Consider the following 14,357-nt stretch of genomic DNA (forward strand, 5'->3'; position numbering starts at 1 on the left):
CAAATGCTAACAGAGCTTTGCCAAGAGAACGCACTGGTTATAGCAAACACCCTCTTCCAACAACACAAGAGAAGACTTTATACATGGACATCACCAGATGGTCAATACCGGAATCAGATTGATTATATTATTTGTAGCCAAAGATGGAGAAGCTCTATAGAGTCAGCAAAAACAAGACCGGGAGCTGACTGTGGCTCAGATCATGAACTCCTTATTGCCATCACCCCCAAACAACTCAGTAAAATGGGAGTGGCCAAGGACCTTACTAAAAACACCATTCTTCTCCCACGGCATGGCCCTATATGTCCAGCTGCCCTGTCTTCCAAGGCAGTTAGTCCTGCCCCCACCCTCATCTCACCTTGTTCTGCCCACATTACAGCCTCACAGGCTCTGAGCTTTCCCGTAGGGCCTCCATCAGGTTCTTCTCACCGCTCCTCCTTCCTTGCAGTCCTCATTTTTGTAATCTCCCTTTCCTTAATGCTGTTAGCACACCCTTCCTTTCAGTAGTCCCTCCCGAAACCACTGCTCCTTCTCCTTTCTCTAGATTCCTTCTCCATTCTCTCCGCTCCCAGACTTCTCCCCTCTACTGCATCCCTCAAACCTCATTCCAACCCAGCTCTTCCCCCACACATCCCTAACCTGCACTTGGAGCTCCGCTCCTCAGACCAACCAGCCACCCCAGGTCTGGCTGCCCCTGCCCTGCTCCCACCATCTTCCTGCCTCCTAATTTCTGCCCTTTGGAACCTGGGCTCATGTTTTAAATCTCTCTCCTTTTAGTACAATTCTATCTGGAGCCATGATTCTTCTCTTTCACAGCTGTCTTCCCACCCCCTACCCCCATTTATATGCTAGTTTCTTTTTTAAATGTATAAAAATAAACAAGTGTCACTTGAAACAAAACTATTAAGTAAACAGTACAGGTGGTACTTGGATATGAGATGCACCACTCATAAACTTTTAATCTTCAAGGATTGTGCCTTAAGCACCCATTGCCAGGCAAAGATGCTCACTAAAAGTTATTTATAAAATAACTTTTTGGTTTAAAATCCCATACTCTAAGAGGGAAGGACAACATACATAAAACTTCCATAGTGGTGCAGGGAGTAGGAGAGTAAAACTTAAATGGAACTCAGAAAGAAGTAAAGGGATAGAATAAGCAGTAGATCTCAAACCAGGACCTCCACAGGATCTTACATTTTCATTTTGAAACTGATGGTCTATGTCTAGTGACTGGAAAGTCACAGAGATGTAGGCATACCATCATAGTGAGCTAGGGGAGGAAACTGAAGGGAAAATCAATTTCTAAACTGAAAACAAATCGGACTTCAACTAGGACTTTCAGGCTTCTGCTAAACTTTGCTCTCGGAGTGTTTCAATGCTTTCTCTTTCTGTTGGCAGAGGAGGGCTGCAGGACAGGAGGACTGGGCTGGGCTACAGCCTGTTCTTCATCCTGAGTGAATGAAGTCTTATTATATTCTCCAGCAAAGGCTGCACTACTTGTTGTGAGGCTTATGGGTAAAGTTGCCAGAGAGCAATCCAGTTATCAGCCTCAGCCCTAGTCCTCTCATGTACAGTTCTCGAAGCAAACCCTCGAACCTAGTTGGCTCTAGAAGGAGAAGACGCGGAGAGAAGCAGCCCACAAGCGAAGCCTGCAGCACGCCTTGCACTGAATCCCCTACGGGTTCGGTGAGGACACAGGCCCTGACGCCAGGCACTTGCCTTGACGGCGAGGGGGTAACATCTGGAGTCTCGGAGCACCGATCCAGCCTGAGGTGGCTGCCTTTTGGAGTCTCGGGGATCCATGGCCACTTATCCATGCCTACTTGAAGGCCAGAGGCGGACGGCCGGAGCCGGACCTCAAGTTTCAGCCAGCCGCTCGGGAGCGCTCCGGGTGGCGCCTCCAGGCCTCGCTGCTGGGGGCGGGGCTCGCGCTGTGACACCGCCCCCCGCCTCGCCCCGCCCCGCGCGCGTTGCCAGGGTGATCAGGTGACTCCGCACTCGCGGCTCTCGGGGAGGTCGTGACGTCAGGCGAGCCCAGTCTCCTCACTCGCTCCTTGGCAGGTGCGGCGCCACTTGTGCGGTCTCGTCAGGTTCCAGCGGGTCCCGGCCGAACCAGTGCTCAGCGGGTTCGTAAAGAGGAGAGGTGAGGCCCGCGGTGGACCCGGGCCCAGCCAAGCTGGGACCAGGGAGGGGGTTAGGCACGGGCAGAGCCCTTCTGGGCTTTTGCGCACCCCCGAGCTCCCCAGAGGGCGCTGGGAGAGCGACGGGCGGACTCGGGCCGGGAAGCGCGCAGAGCTGCGGGAGAGGCCGGGAGCCGGCGGAGCGGTTGCAGCCGGCCTGATACACACCCCGGCGCTTCGCGGCTGCTCCTCCGGGTCCGGTCGCAGCGCAGCTGGCTGAGGCTGGGAAGATCCCGCACTGCCCGCTGGGGCCTCTGGGCGGAGGACTAAGGGGCTCCGCGTAGAGAGGAGTCGGCTGACTGAGAGCTAGGCTCGCCACACCCGGTCTCGAGGGACGTCTGCGGGAGGCGTCCGCGTCTCCGCCTTGAGCTGCGATTTCTAGAGCGCTGCGGGCGACCCACTCCGTGATCAGAACCGAGCCTGCTGGGGGAGCGAGGCCGGGCGGGAGCTGGGACCAGAGGTGTTCAGAAAAGATGTTTCAATCCTGTTGAGTGCGGTTGATAGAAATGTGAATAGACCTGTTGGGGGGAGTGAAATCTGAGCGGAGCCCCAAGGGACGGGGCTAATCTCCGGCAGCTGTGGGGGTTGGAAGAGTAGGGGGAGGGAAAGGCGACCTCTGGGAAAGAGACCTTGAGCTGGAAGTAAAGGAAAGACTTTACTGGATTGAGTCCTAGGGCGGTTTGGGGGGCGGAGGAGAAGTTTGGAAAGTTAAGTTAGGGCCCATTTGGAAAAACTCTTTTGAGTACTCAGCTGAGGGTTTGTGGGTGGGAGCCGTTGAAGCGTCGGCTGGATTGCGGTAGCGGGAACACTGGTATGGGGAGACTGAGGAGGCTGTTGTGACAGCCTGAAAAAAGAGATGACAACGCCTGGAACTATAATCTGTTGGGATTCTGGAAACCTTGCTTCGGAAATGTTTGTAGGAGACAGGGATAGGGGCGTAGGCAGCCAGGTGCCAATTATCCTAGATTTTTTTTAAAAAATTCCTTCTTAGGGAAAAGAAGCACCCAGCTGCCTTCTCTTATCTCATTTGACCCGGTCAGTTGTGACTGTTTACGGGGTTTGCCTTCCTCCATATGCATTGAGGTTGTATTGACCACAGCGCTTACCCTTTAGAGGTTTCAGAGTGTTCTACAACATCTCTTATACCTAGGGTGAAACCCAAAGTCTCAGTGATTGATAGGAGATTTAATGGCACAGAAGTTCTTGAAGGATTATTAGTGCCCAAAACATGAATATGGGAGCATTGGGGAAGCTGAAAGGAGTTCCATGCTCTTTGTTAACTGTAGAACAGATTACCCCCTTCCTACCTACTACGTTGAGTTTGTGGGCTTTCCAGGTAATGCTGCATAAGTGTTAATTGGCCATTTTTGTCTTAAATTCTTGAGAAATGAGAAAAAGATATTTTGATTATTGAAGAGGAATGATTGAGTGATGTACAATTCTTTCCAACTCTGAAATTTATTGATCCTGTGGGGAAAAAAATTAAAAAAAAAAAAAACAAAAAACAGCTGTCCCTTTTATATTGAGTCTTCCACAAACTTCTTTTTTCTGGAGGAAGTGAAATAGCTGAAACTTCTCACCAACTTGTTTTGTATTTGTTTGACTCCAGAAAACAGAATTGAACCTCCAGGGATCCTGTACAGTAAAAGGCAGTTGAGGGAATTGCCAAGAACTTGGCAAGGTTTGTACATAAATGGAGAAACCAGCACAGCACCCAAGGGAGGACAAATCCAGAGTGGTGGCACCTGGGGAAAGCGAACTTCCAGTCAGATCAGCAACAAAATTCTCTGTAAATGACATCTTAAGACAGGCCATTTGAGCATTGAGCAATGTGTGTTTACAACATATTTCTACTAACCCGAAGAGTTTTTCCCCTTGTGTGCTTATTCATTGGTAGGATTTGTTAGTGTTTTTTATTGGGCTCTCCAGGAGCTCCATAATATTAAGAATCTAGATTTCTGGGCCACATTTTAAAAAAATTGTTATCAACTTTGTAAATCTCTTTGGAAATATTTGAAATGGCCAGATAATCATGCTTTCTTTGTAAACGGTCCCCCCACCCTCCAAACACGATAATTAATAGGGATAGAGTAGGATAATCCCCTGGAGTAGGAAATGGCAACTCACTTCGGTATTCCTGCCTGGAAAATTCCATGGACAGAAGAGCCTGGTGGCCTGCAATCCATGGGATCGAAAAGAGTCGGACTGAGCACACACACAAGCAAGCACGAGGATAAGAAAATAGTTAGCTTAGAAACCTGGTTAGGGAATTATAGATAGAGAGGGAACTTCAGGGGGCTTTGGGAGACTACAGTAAGACTAATGATCACTGAAGGAAATAATGGGAAGATTCTGAGACCATGTGCGCTTGCTTGACTCATAAAGCAAAACAAGTTGCTTAGCATCAAAGCCAGATTGGTTGGCTTAACAATAAAATCAAATCTAACCTGCTTAGCAACAAAACCATGCAACAGAAGTACAAGACATGCCCCCAGACAATAAAGCTGTGGTGGCTTGAGACCTACCTCCTACCCAGTGAGCTCAGTGAGTTAATGATCCCTAAAACATACTCTTTGGCCCCTAAGACATGTTCACTGCACAGTGCCCCCCAAGCAATAAAACAATAGTAGAGAATAAGGCCTACAACCTACCCAGTGGTGTCATCAAGTTAATGACCCTCAGGATGTGTTCTGTGTACACAAAAACAATCATTTATGGGAAGGTGGATTTTCAAAATGAAAGACCCACCCGCATTGTACTGAGACCTGAATAACTTTTCCAAAGTGCTCTCACAGTCCTGGCCTGATCAAATAGGGACAAGGAAACATGCCTGCTCTACCTGAGGGAAGAACTGATCGTGGAAGTGTGACACTACTCAAGAAAGACAAAGATCTTCTCCCCTACCCCTCTCTTTCTCTGATTATAAAAATGTAATCCACTGAGTACTCAGGGCAGTGCAACACTTGCCTGCCTGCTTGTAAACCTTACAAGCATCTTGTTCTAGTAAATCTCATTTGTCACTTTGCCTCTTGCTGAATTCTTTTCTGTGCTGAGGCATAAAAGACTGGGAGCTCTTTGGAGGCCCCTGGGACGACACCCAGCGGTTTCATAACTATGTGTTGTCAGGGCAATTAAGTAGGCCAAGAGTTTTGGGAAATTTTCCGCTTTCATTCACCCTTGCTACCTCCACAAGTTTCCCACTGGTAGAGAATTTAAGACTTCGATAGGAAGAAAAAATAGTGTTTCCCTAAACATAGGCTATGATAAACACCAGGGCTGGTTGTTCTGTTGAAGAACAGAAATAACCTCCTTTAAGGGAAACTGGGCCCACATGAGAGGCAGGGCTAGGGTATGAGCCAGAGACCCCCATGGAACCTTCTAGGCCTGTGCCTTTGTCACTCAATAGCAGGCCCTTCTTTCCTGGCTGGAAACATTCCTCGCCCTTGAAATGGGGTAATGGGCAATGCTCTCTTCACAGAGATTCTGAAGGAGTATTCATAGGACATTTACATGAAATTTGAGCTCCTCTAAAGCAAATATTTTAATTGTTGGATGAATGGTATTTTTTTCAGATACCATGAAATGAAAAAAAAGAGGTGGACATTCTGAATTTTTATAAAAGCTTCATTGAGCACCCTAAGGCTTTTTTATTTGTTTCCTGGTATATTTGGGTTTGGTCACCAGTAAACCAATAGTGTGATCTGGAGGCCTAAGGGTCATGTTTGCATTTCATATGTAAATAAGTTCAGACTGTTTTACATTTTATCCAGCTGGTTTAGTGCGCCTAGAGTAAACCTAGGAGCCTCTTGGGCTTTTGATCCAGTATCCTTTCAACCCAGAAGGAGTTAGTTATTAAGCTCTTCAGAGACTGAAGAGAGCAATAATACTCACTAAATTGAATGAGGAGTGAAATAGTCACCTTTTAAAATTCCCCTCTCCTACTATGTCTCTCTGCCAGTCCTTGGTCAGGTAGGGATTCAGATGCTTGCAGAAGCATCCAGGGACCCTACACAATTACAACATCCATCTCTTAGACTTGTGGCATAGTTATCACATGAGGGAAGTTGCTGACTGGAGAGGCTTCCGGTTTTTCTCATGCTGAATCAAAAGCTGTGTTCTAGGCCTCCAACCTCCTCACACTTGACCAAGGCTACTTATTGACTTGCCTGTAAAATGGGAGTCAGCAATTAAAACCCAGCAGTTTAGAAGCAAGGGGACTGGGCACGAGTTCACCCTCCAGACTCCGACCAAAAAGGTTCACACCATTTTGGGAACTTAGAATGACTTCTTTTGTAGTTTTTCAGAGGCACATGTGAAATATTATTGCAGAATCCGCCTGCAATGTGGGAGACCTGGGTTCGATCCCTGGGTTGGGAAGATCCCCTGGAGAGGAGAACGGCTACCCACTACAGTATTCTGGCCTGGAGAATTCCATGGACTGTGAGGTCCATGGGGTTGCAAGGAGTTGGACACGACTGAGCGACTTTCACTGTGGTGTGTGGAATATTAGTACTTATTTGGGCCTCAGAATCAGAGCTGGGAAACTGAATGGGCCCTCCCTTCTAAAGCAAGAGAGATAAATGCTTTGAATCCAGTCTCTGTGGGCAGCAAGTCTTTACGTCTTTGCCAGAATAAGGGATAGTGTCTGTTTTTCTGAACCTTTCGATTATAGTGTCGACTTAAAAAACATTCACAACTTAAAGTTGAGTGTTATTCGGTGGGAATTTTGAGGACTTTTAAGCCCAGAAGACAGTTTTGGAAGTAATCCTGAGAAAATTGCTACAAGGAGATAAGAAGGGGAGCCAGGTTATATAGAAATTTTGCAACAAAAGGCAGGTAGTCTGAACATCAAAAGGTTATTGTTATTTAAAGAAAACCAGATAACCCAAGTTAAGGAATTTATCTATTTTCTGTATGTGGAAGATGTGAGAAGCTGGGCTAACTGAAATCATTCCTTTGATATACACCTCAGCTATCAGGCCAGTGTCACGTGAATGAATATCCTCAGTTCTTCAGGGCTTACTCTCACAGTAGGAAGAGGCTGTAGTGTGAGGGAGGCTGGATGGCAGGCATTCTCCTTCCTGAGTTCCCTTGGGGCTGCCCGGCTCAGGCTCATGGTAGAGGGCTGCAGTCGAATTGTTAATGATGGTGATAGCCCTGTTTACTAATGGGGCAGGAAGCACTCCATTTCTCAATAGGTCTCGCTCACTTTATTGTACTTTGCTCTGTTGTGCTTTGCATATACTGCGATTATTACAGATCGAAGGTTTGTGGCAACCCTATATCTATCGATGTCGTTTTTCAACAGCAGTTGTTCACTTTGTCTGTGTCACATTTTAGTAATTCTCACAGTACTTCAAACCTTCACCAGCAAAGAGATTACAGTTTGCTGAATGCTTGGGTGTTTGTTAGCATTTTTCAGCAATAAAATATTTTTAAATTGGGTGCGTTCAGTTCAGTCACTCAGTTGTGTCCAACTCTTTGCGACCCCGTGGACTGCAGCACGCCATGCCTCCCTGTCCATCACCAACTCTCAGAACTTTCTCAAACTCATATTCAATGAGTCAATGATGCCATCCAACCGTCTCATCCTCCGTTGTCCCCTTCTCCTGCCTTCAGTCTTTCCCAACATCAGAGGTACATTAAGGTGTGTACATTGTTTTTTTAGACGTAATGCTTTTGCACCCTCAGACTATAGTGTAGTGAATACATAACTTTTATCTGCACTGGGAAGCCAAAAAACTTGTTTGAGTTGCTTTATTGTGATATTCAGTTTATTGTGATGATGCAAGTAAATGATATAAGGGAGTCTTAGTAATCATGGTGAGAAGAGGGTTTGATTTACCTGAATTTACTCATTAGAGAGTAATGCCTTATTCACAGATGCCTCTTATTACTTCTCTGATTTGTGCTAAAGAGTCATTAGTGTCAAGAGAATTGGCCCGGAAAATAGTGTAGATCACAACTGAAAACCATCTGACCCCGTGGCCAGTGTTCACGAAAAAGTAGGGCTGGGGGCTGTTGAGTTGCAACGTTCTTTGGGATGAAAAAGACCTGGGAAATGGTACCTGGCTTCTGACCTCAGTACTTCACCTGTGAGCTTTCAGCTTTGGGACCTTGGATAGGATCATGTGGGTACAAGATGTGGTACTGGACTTCTGTAGGAAAGTGCCTAGCTCATGAGTCCTTATCTTTAAGCCTGTTTTCACTGCTTTCCTGCTGCTTGCTAGCTTCCCATAGACCCCAGACCCCGTGTCCCTCCTTCCCCCACCCCCAGCCTTTCTTCTGCAACACTCTCACTAAGATTGTGATTCTTCAATCCCTGATGCAGTTTTTGCATCCTTCTGGTTCTGCTGACTTAGTGGAACTAAACCTTGGCAAATCTTGATATGTGATGGTGGCAGTAGAAACACCAGTGATGGCTGTTATTGCTGTTTAGTCACTCTGTCAAGTCCGACTCTTTTGCAACCCCATGGCCTATAGCCTGCCAGGCTCCTCTGTTCATGGGATTTTCCAGGCAAGAATACTGGAGTGGGACAGTTTATTTGTATTCCACCTGCGTGATTTTTGTCTTATCTCTTTGCCATCAGTACTGTTAACATTTTTTCTTTAAAGCGTGCCATTTAAAAAAAAACTCCAGAAGTTATTTAAAGGGGAAACTATGATTGACTTAAATTGGAAACAGCTATCATCTGACACAAATAGAAGGCAAATATTAAAAAGCATAATTGTTAAAATTGTCCACATTCCCCAAACCGTGCCACATATCCCACTTGGAAAAATACTGCCTTCATCCAAAGATATGACTCACTGTGAATTTTTTCAGGTGGCAGTAGACAGGTAATAGGGATGGTTTGAGGGTAGCCAAGTTTCAGAGAGGGCCCCTTGAATCCCACCTCCTGAAACTCCAAGTGGCTCTGTGATACCAGGAAGACAGCAGAATGAAGGGTCTAGGAACTAAAGAGAAATGCATGCAGTCAGTTGAAACCACTTGTTTTGATAGGAGGTTTGCCGAAAGGAGGCCTGGGTGGTGGTGAACCGGTATGCTATATCATCAATAAATTCTAGGCCCTCTGCCAAGGATGTAACTTTATTGATGCTGTGTTCTATTGCTCTTTCTGTGCAAGTGTGCACTTGGAAAACTCAAAATTTTGCTCAGGGTGGATGCAGTTTGGTTTTCTTGTTTTGGTTTTAATTAATCAATCACTGCCTCATACTCCTTTGGTCTCCTTGGCTTCTATATATTAACATACAGTTGCTCTTGGTGGATGTAACTAATGACAGAACTCTGAAGTTAGCATCTAGCCTCTGTTTTGTGTAACCTTTTTTGTCTGTAATGCCTATTTTAAAAATTCTATGAAAATGAAGAAAAGAAAGGAGGAAGAAGTGCACTGCCCTGGGTTGTCTGGTCCTTGGGGTGACCACGTGGCAGGTGTGACTGGTACTTGCTGGTGTGCAGTGAAATTCACTCTTGTCCTTTGAGGCTGCCCTACGGTGCTGACAGAGCTGCGGCTACTGCAGAGGGTCAGGAGAGCTTGCTTTAATGATGAAGCGAAGCCAGGGCCAGCCTGGTAGCCGGCAGGAACCAGGAGTGCTTAGTTAAATTACCAGCACATGAAGCTGTAGGGGCCTCTTTCTAAGCTATCAAGATTTCAACTTTCCCACAAAGCCTAGTCTAATGCTCTGGGAGGGGGGAAGGCAGAGCCATCTTTCAGGGGCTGTGCTGGTGGGGGACCTGGCCTGGGAAGTGGCCTTGTCAGCTTGTTGGGAGGGATGGACCTGTGCCTTTCTGGTGTGTCCTCTCAGGTTGGCGGGGGGCAGGGTTCCTCCCTTTTTTCTCTCTGCCTGCTCTAACCTGTCTTTTCATCTCCTCAACTCACTTTCTCTGTTAACGGCTTTCTTCCCTTTTACTTTTCCTTCTGTTCACTGCTGCTTTCGCTTCTACCCTCCCTCTTGCTGAACTCATTTTCTGTCCATTGTCACTTTGAGGACTAGCTGTTTGAAGTTGCAGAGTGACAATGCCGTCCTATACATCCCAGTGACTAGATGTAATTCAGAGATCCCAGACTGTCTGAGGAGGAGCCAGTCTTCACTTCCCCATGGCTTTCAGATATCTGCATTAGTTGGGTACTGACCAGAGTCCCTGAACTTGTGGTCAGATGAAGCTGGACATTGGAGTTCCCAAGGGGATAGTGAGAGGTGGGGGGAATTGCTGGCGTTTTGGGGGCTGTCAGACAAGGGGCTGAGTGAGATCCACCTTTGAGGAGTCCTTCCAGAAGCTGAAGGCAGTAGTCTGTCCTGCATTCAGGTGTCCTGTGGTTTCTGCAGAGAGCCATCCATTATTAATAAAGGCTGGAGAAGGAGCCCTTGGTGAGGTTCCCCTGGAATCTATGGGGCTGTTCACAGCTGTGGATCCTGCCCTGAAGCTGGAACAAAACATATTCTCAGTAGTAGTTGGATAGTTGTTGGAAGCACCAAGAAGCATGGCTTTCCTGCTCAATAAGTTAAGAAATAGGTTGTGTGCCTGCTCAGTCGTGTCTGACTCTTCGCTACCTTATGAGCTATAGCCCGCCAGGTTCCTCTGTCCATGGAACTGTCCAGACAAGAATACTGGAGTGGGTAGCGATTCCCTCTTCCAGGGGATTTTTCTGGCCCAGGGATTGAACCTGAGTCTCTTATGTCTCCTACATTGGCAGGTGGATTCTTTACTACTGCACCACCTGGGTTCTCCTAAAAGCTATGAAATAGACTTTACCTAAAGATAATTTCCATTTTTTAGCATGTATAGTCACCTCTCTAGTTCCAAGACCTTCTCACCAAAATTATATGGATGTTCAAATCTCTTAGATAAAATGACATAGTATTTGCATATAATCTATGCATATCCTCCGGAGAAGGCAATGGCACCCTACTCCAGCACTCTGCCTGGAAAATCCCATGGACGGAGGAGCCTGGTAGGCTGCAGTCCATGGGGTCGAGAAAGAGTTGGACACGACTGAGTGACTTCACTTTCACTTTTCACTTTCATGCATTGGAGGAGGAAATGGCAACCCACTCCAGTATTCTTGCCTGGAGAATTCCAGGGACGGGGGAGCCTGGTGGACTGCCGTCTATGGGGTCACACAGAATCAGACATGACTGAAGCGACTTAGCAGCAGCAGCAGCAGCAGCATGCATATCCTCTGAATACTTTAAATCATCTCTGGATTATTTGTAATACCTAACACATTGTAAATGCTTTATAAATGGTTGCCATTCAAGTTTTCCTTTCTGGAACTCTCTGAGATTTTTTTTTTTCTGAATATTTTTAATTTGCTGTTGGTTGAATCCAAGGTTGTGAAACCTGCAGATACAGAGGGCCAACTGTGTAGAAAAGTGTGTATGACAAAAAAGGTACAGTTTAATGAATAATTATATTCACTAATATAACTGTAACCTATTCAGGTCTAGAAATAGAGCTTTAGTTTTAAGCCCAAATGGGATAGTAAGAATGCTTTGTATTGTAATTTGCTTTTTTCACTGTGTTGGCACTTTTCCATTATCAGTGCATGTAATTCTACCTCATTCTTCTTAAGGGTCAAATAGCAGTTCTGTGGTTTGGAAATTCCATGGCTTAACTGTCCCCATATTGGTGGACCTTTAGGATGTTACATATCATTTATGTCTGTGTATGTATTTTATATATAATATATGTTATATAGTTATTATAAGTAAATGTTATAATAAATATTTGTGTTTGTGGTGGCAAAGAATCTGCCTGCCAATGCAGGAGATGCAGGTTCAGTCCCTGGGTGGAGAAGATCCCCTGGAGAAGGAAATGGCAACCCACTCCAGTATTCTTGCCTGGGAAATATCATGGACAGAAGAAGAGTTGGACACGACTTAGTGACTAAACAACAACAAACAAATATCGTATATGTATTTGTATGTCTTTTATCTATAATATGTTATATAGTTGTAAACAAATGTTATAGTAAATATTTGTGTTTGTGGTATAAAACTGTGTGGGTTTTTTTTTTTTTGGCATACTGGCACTAGTCTATACCTGTAGGATAAATCCTAAAGGTGGAACTTCTGGTTCATAAAATAGACTTTATTATTTGAAGCTGCACTTAAAAATGAGTCTTTATTGAAGAATTTATAAGGAAAAAGAATGAATTCTCTGTAAAAGAAAGGGTGTTTCCTCCAAACATTAGAGAGGAATGGGATTCTGATGCCTGGATGGTTCAGGATACACTATTTTAGCTGTTGGTAGATATTTTCAGATAGCAATTTTTGTTGTTTTTGCATTTGCATTTCTCTTTTTAAATTTTATTGAGGTATAGTTGATTTACAATGCTGTGTCAATTTCTGCTGTTCAGCAGACTGACTCGGTCATACATATGTATTCTATTCATATTCTTTTCCCTCATAATTTGTCACAGGATATTGAATATAGTTCCCTGTGCTGTTTAGTAGGACCTTGTTGTTCATCCATCACATACATAAAAGTTTGCCTCTGCTAATCCCAGACTTCCAGTCCTTTCCTCCCCTACTCCCCCTCCTCATTGGCAACCACAAGTCAGTTCTCTGTATCTGTGAGTCTGTTTATGTTTCGTAGATATGTTGACTTGTGTTGTCTTTTATATTCCACATGTAAGTGATAGCATATGGTATTTGTCTTTCTCTTTCTGATTTGCTTCACTTAGTATGGTAATCTCTGGGTCCATCCATGTTGCTGCAAATAGCATTATTTCATTCTTTTTGATGGTTGAATAATTCAGGAAGCTTTTTTTTTTTTTGAGGGCTGTTTAATAAAGGTTATATATCTTATTCCTCAGAGAGTGACAGGCCTAGGATCCAGCCAGAGATTCTGTATAGAAAGCTTTATGCAATGAGATTTTAGCAGATGATGTGTTTTCCTGTGTTTAGGGGAACTTCTCTGGATTCTCACAGTCTCCAAGGCTGCAAGTTTATTGTTGGAGGGAGATGAGATTGGCTATGGCCATGTTTTCAAATAATATTGAACTACTGTGAATTATTAACATGTGTATGACTTTTCAGACTTCATTGTTCTTCATCTAATATATCAGGACAAATGGAGAATGCTTACATCTTTGTGTTAGGTTAATGTTGGGGATAGTGGTTTAAAGCAATTACCTGAGTGGCTTTAGCAAGCCATGTTACTAAATAGTTTGTAGATTTTTTTGGTTTCATGTGTAACTCAGTTATATAAGCAATAAATAGTTTTTATAGCCTTTGTAAGAAGGGAAAACAAGATAGTCGGTGAAATTCTTCATTACTCCAGAACAGGGCCTCCAGGGGTGGATGATCCACTATTATTTTTTTGCCTCCCTTGTGCATTTTGAGGCCCTTGTTCAGTGAAGAGCCCATTTCTGAGCTCTGTGTCATTGTGCATTCCACTGAGAGGCTACTACTCTAAAGCCACAAGCCAAAATGCTGATACAGAAGGCATGCTCTGGTTTATTCATTCATTGATTATGTGAGGACAGCTCCAGGCCTGGTTAACTCTCTGGCAAACAAAAGATTATGAATGAAGTAGGGGTGGTTAATAATATTTGGGAGATTGATACCAGAATCAGTATTTAGACAGTAATGAATAAAACAGCAGGTTGTCTCCTTCCCCCCTGTTCCCCAAAGAAAGCAACTTAGGAAATGGTAACACAGCCAAATGTGTTACCCATAGTGAGGAAGTCATAAAAACAAAGATCTTGTCTATGTCATAGTATCAACTGTCAGAGTCTCCTGGGGTTGCTCTGTTATTGTGAATGTCACTGCCACCTTTTAGAAGTGAACCCTGGGAATTCCCTGGTGGTCCAGTGGTTAATTAATACTCGGTGCTTTCACTGAGGAGGCCACAGGTTCAATCCCTGGTCCAGGAACTAAGATCCCACAAACCATGCAGCAGGCCAAAAAAAAAAAAAAAAAATTTAGTAGACCTGAACCCTTGCTGTTGCTGTTCCCCAGGGCCCCAGTGTGAAGCTTGCATGTCAGGAGTAGGTTCTTCCTAGATGAAGGCATGTGGCTATGGAATGCCTGTTCTTGTGGCTTTGGGGTTCAGATTTGATGCTGTTGCTTCTTTTCTTGGCCCACAGCAGGTTCACACTATGTGGCCCACTTCCTCTGTTGGCAGGGTCATTCTCTACTTGTACCTGAGTTTCAGTAAACTGGAGTAAC

General features: G+C 44.9%; 1 protein-coding gene across 2 annotated transcripts in view; it reads left to right on the forward strand.

Moving 5' to 3' along the window:
* Nucleotides 1–949: 949 nt before the first annotated feature.
* The window catches only part of CYSTM1 (cysteine rich transmembrane module containing 1), a 70,308-nt gene continuing 56,900 nt past the window's right edge, over nt 950–14,357 (forward strand). The window contains exon 1 of one of the 2 annotated variants that reach the window (XR_009694174.1): nt 950–2,143. The gene's annotated coding sequence lies outside the window, so the exon portion shown is untranslated. The remainder of the gene's footprint in view (nt 2,144–14,357) is intronic. The other variant, XM_061151462.1, reaches the window with a different exon arrangement.

Source organism: Dama dama, chromosome 9, assembly GCF_033118175.1.
Source record: "Dama dama isolate Ldn47 chromosome 9, ASM3311817v1, whole genome shotgun sequence".
Taxonomy (NCBI): domain Eukaryota; kingdom Metazoa; phylum Chordata; class Mammalia; order Artiodactyla; family Cervidae; genus Dama; species Dama dama.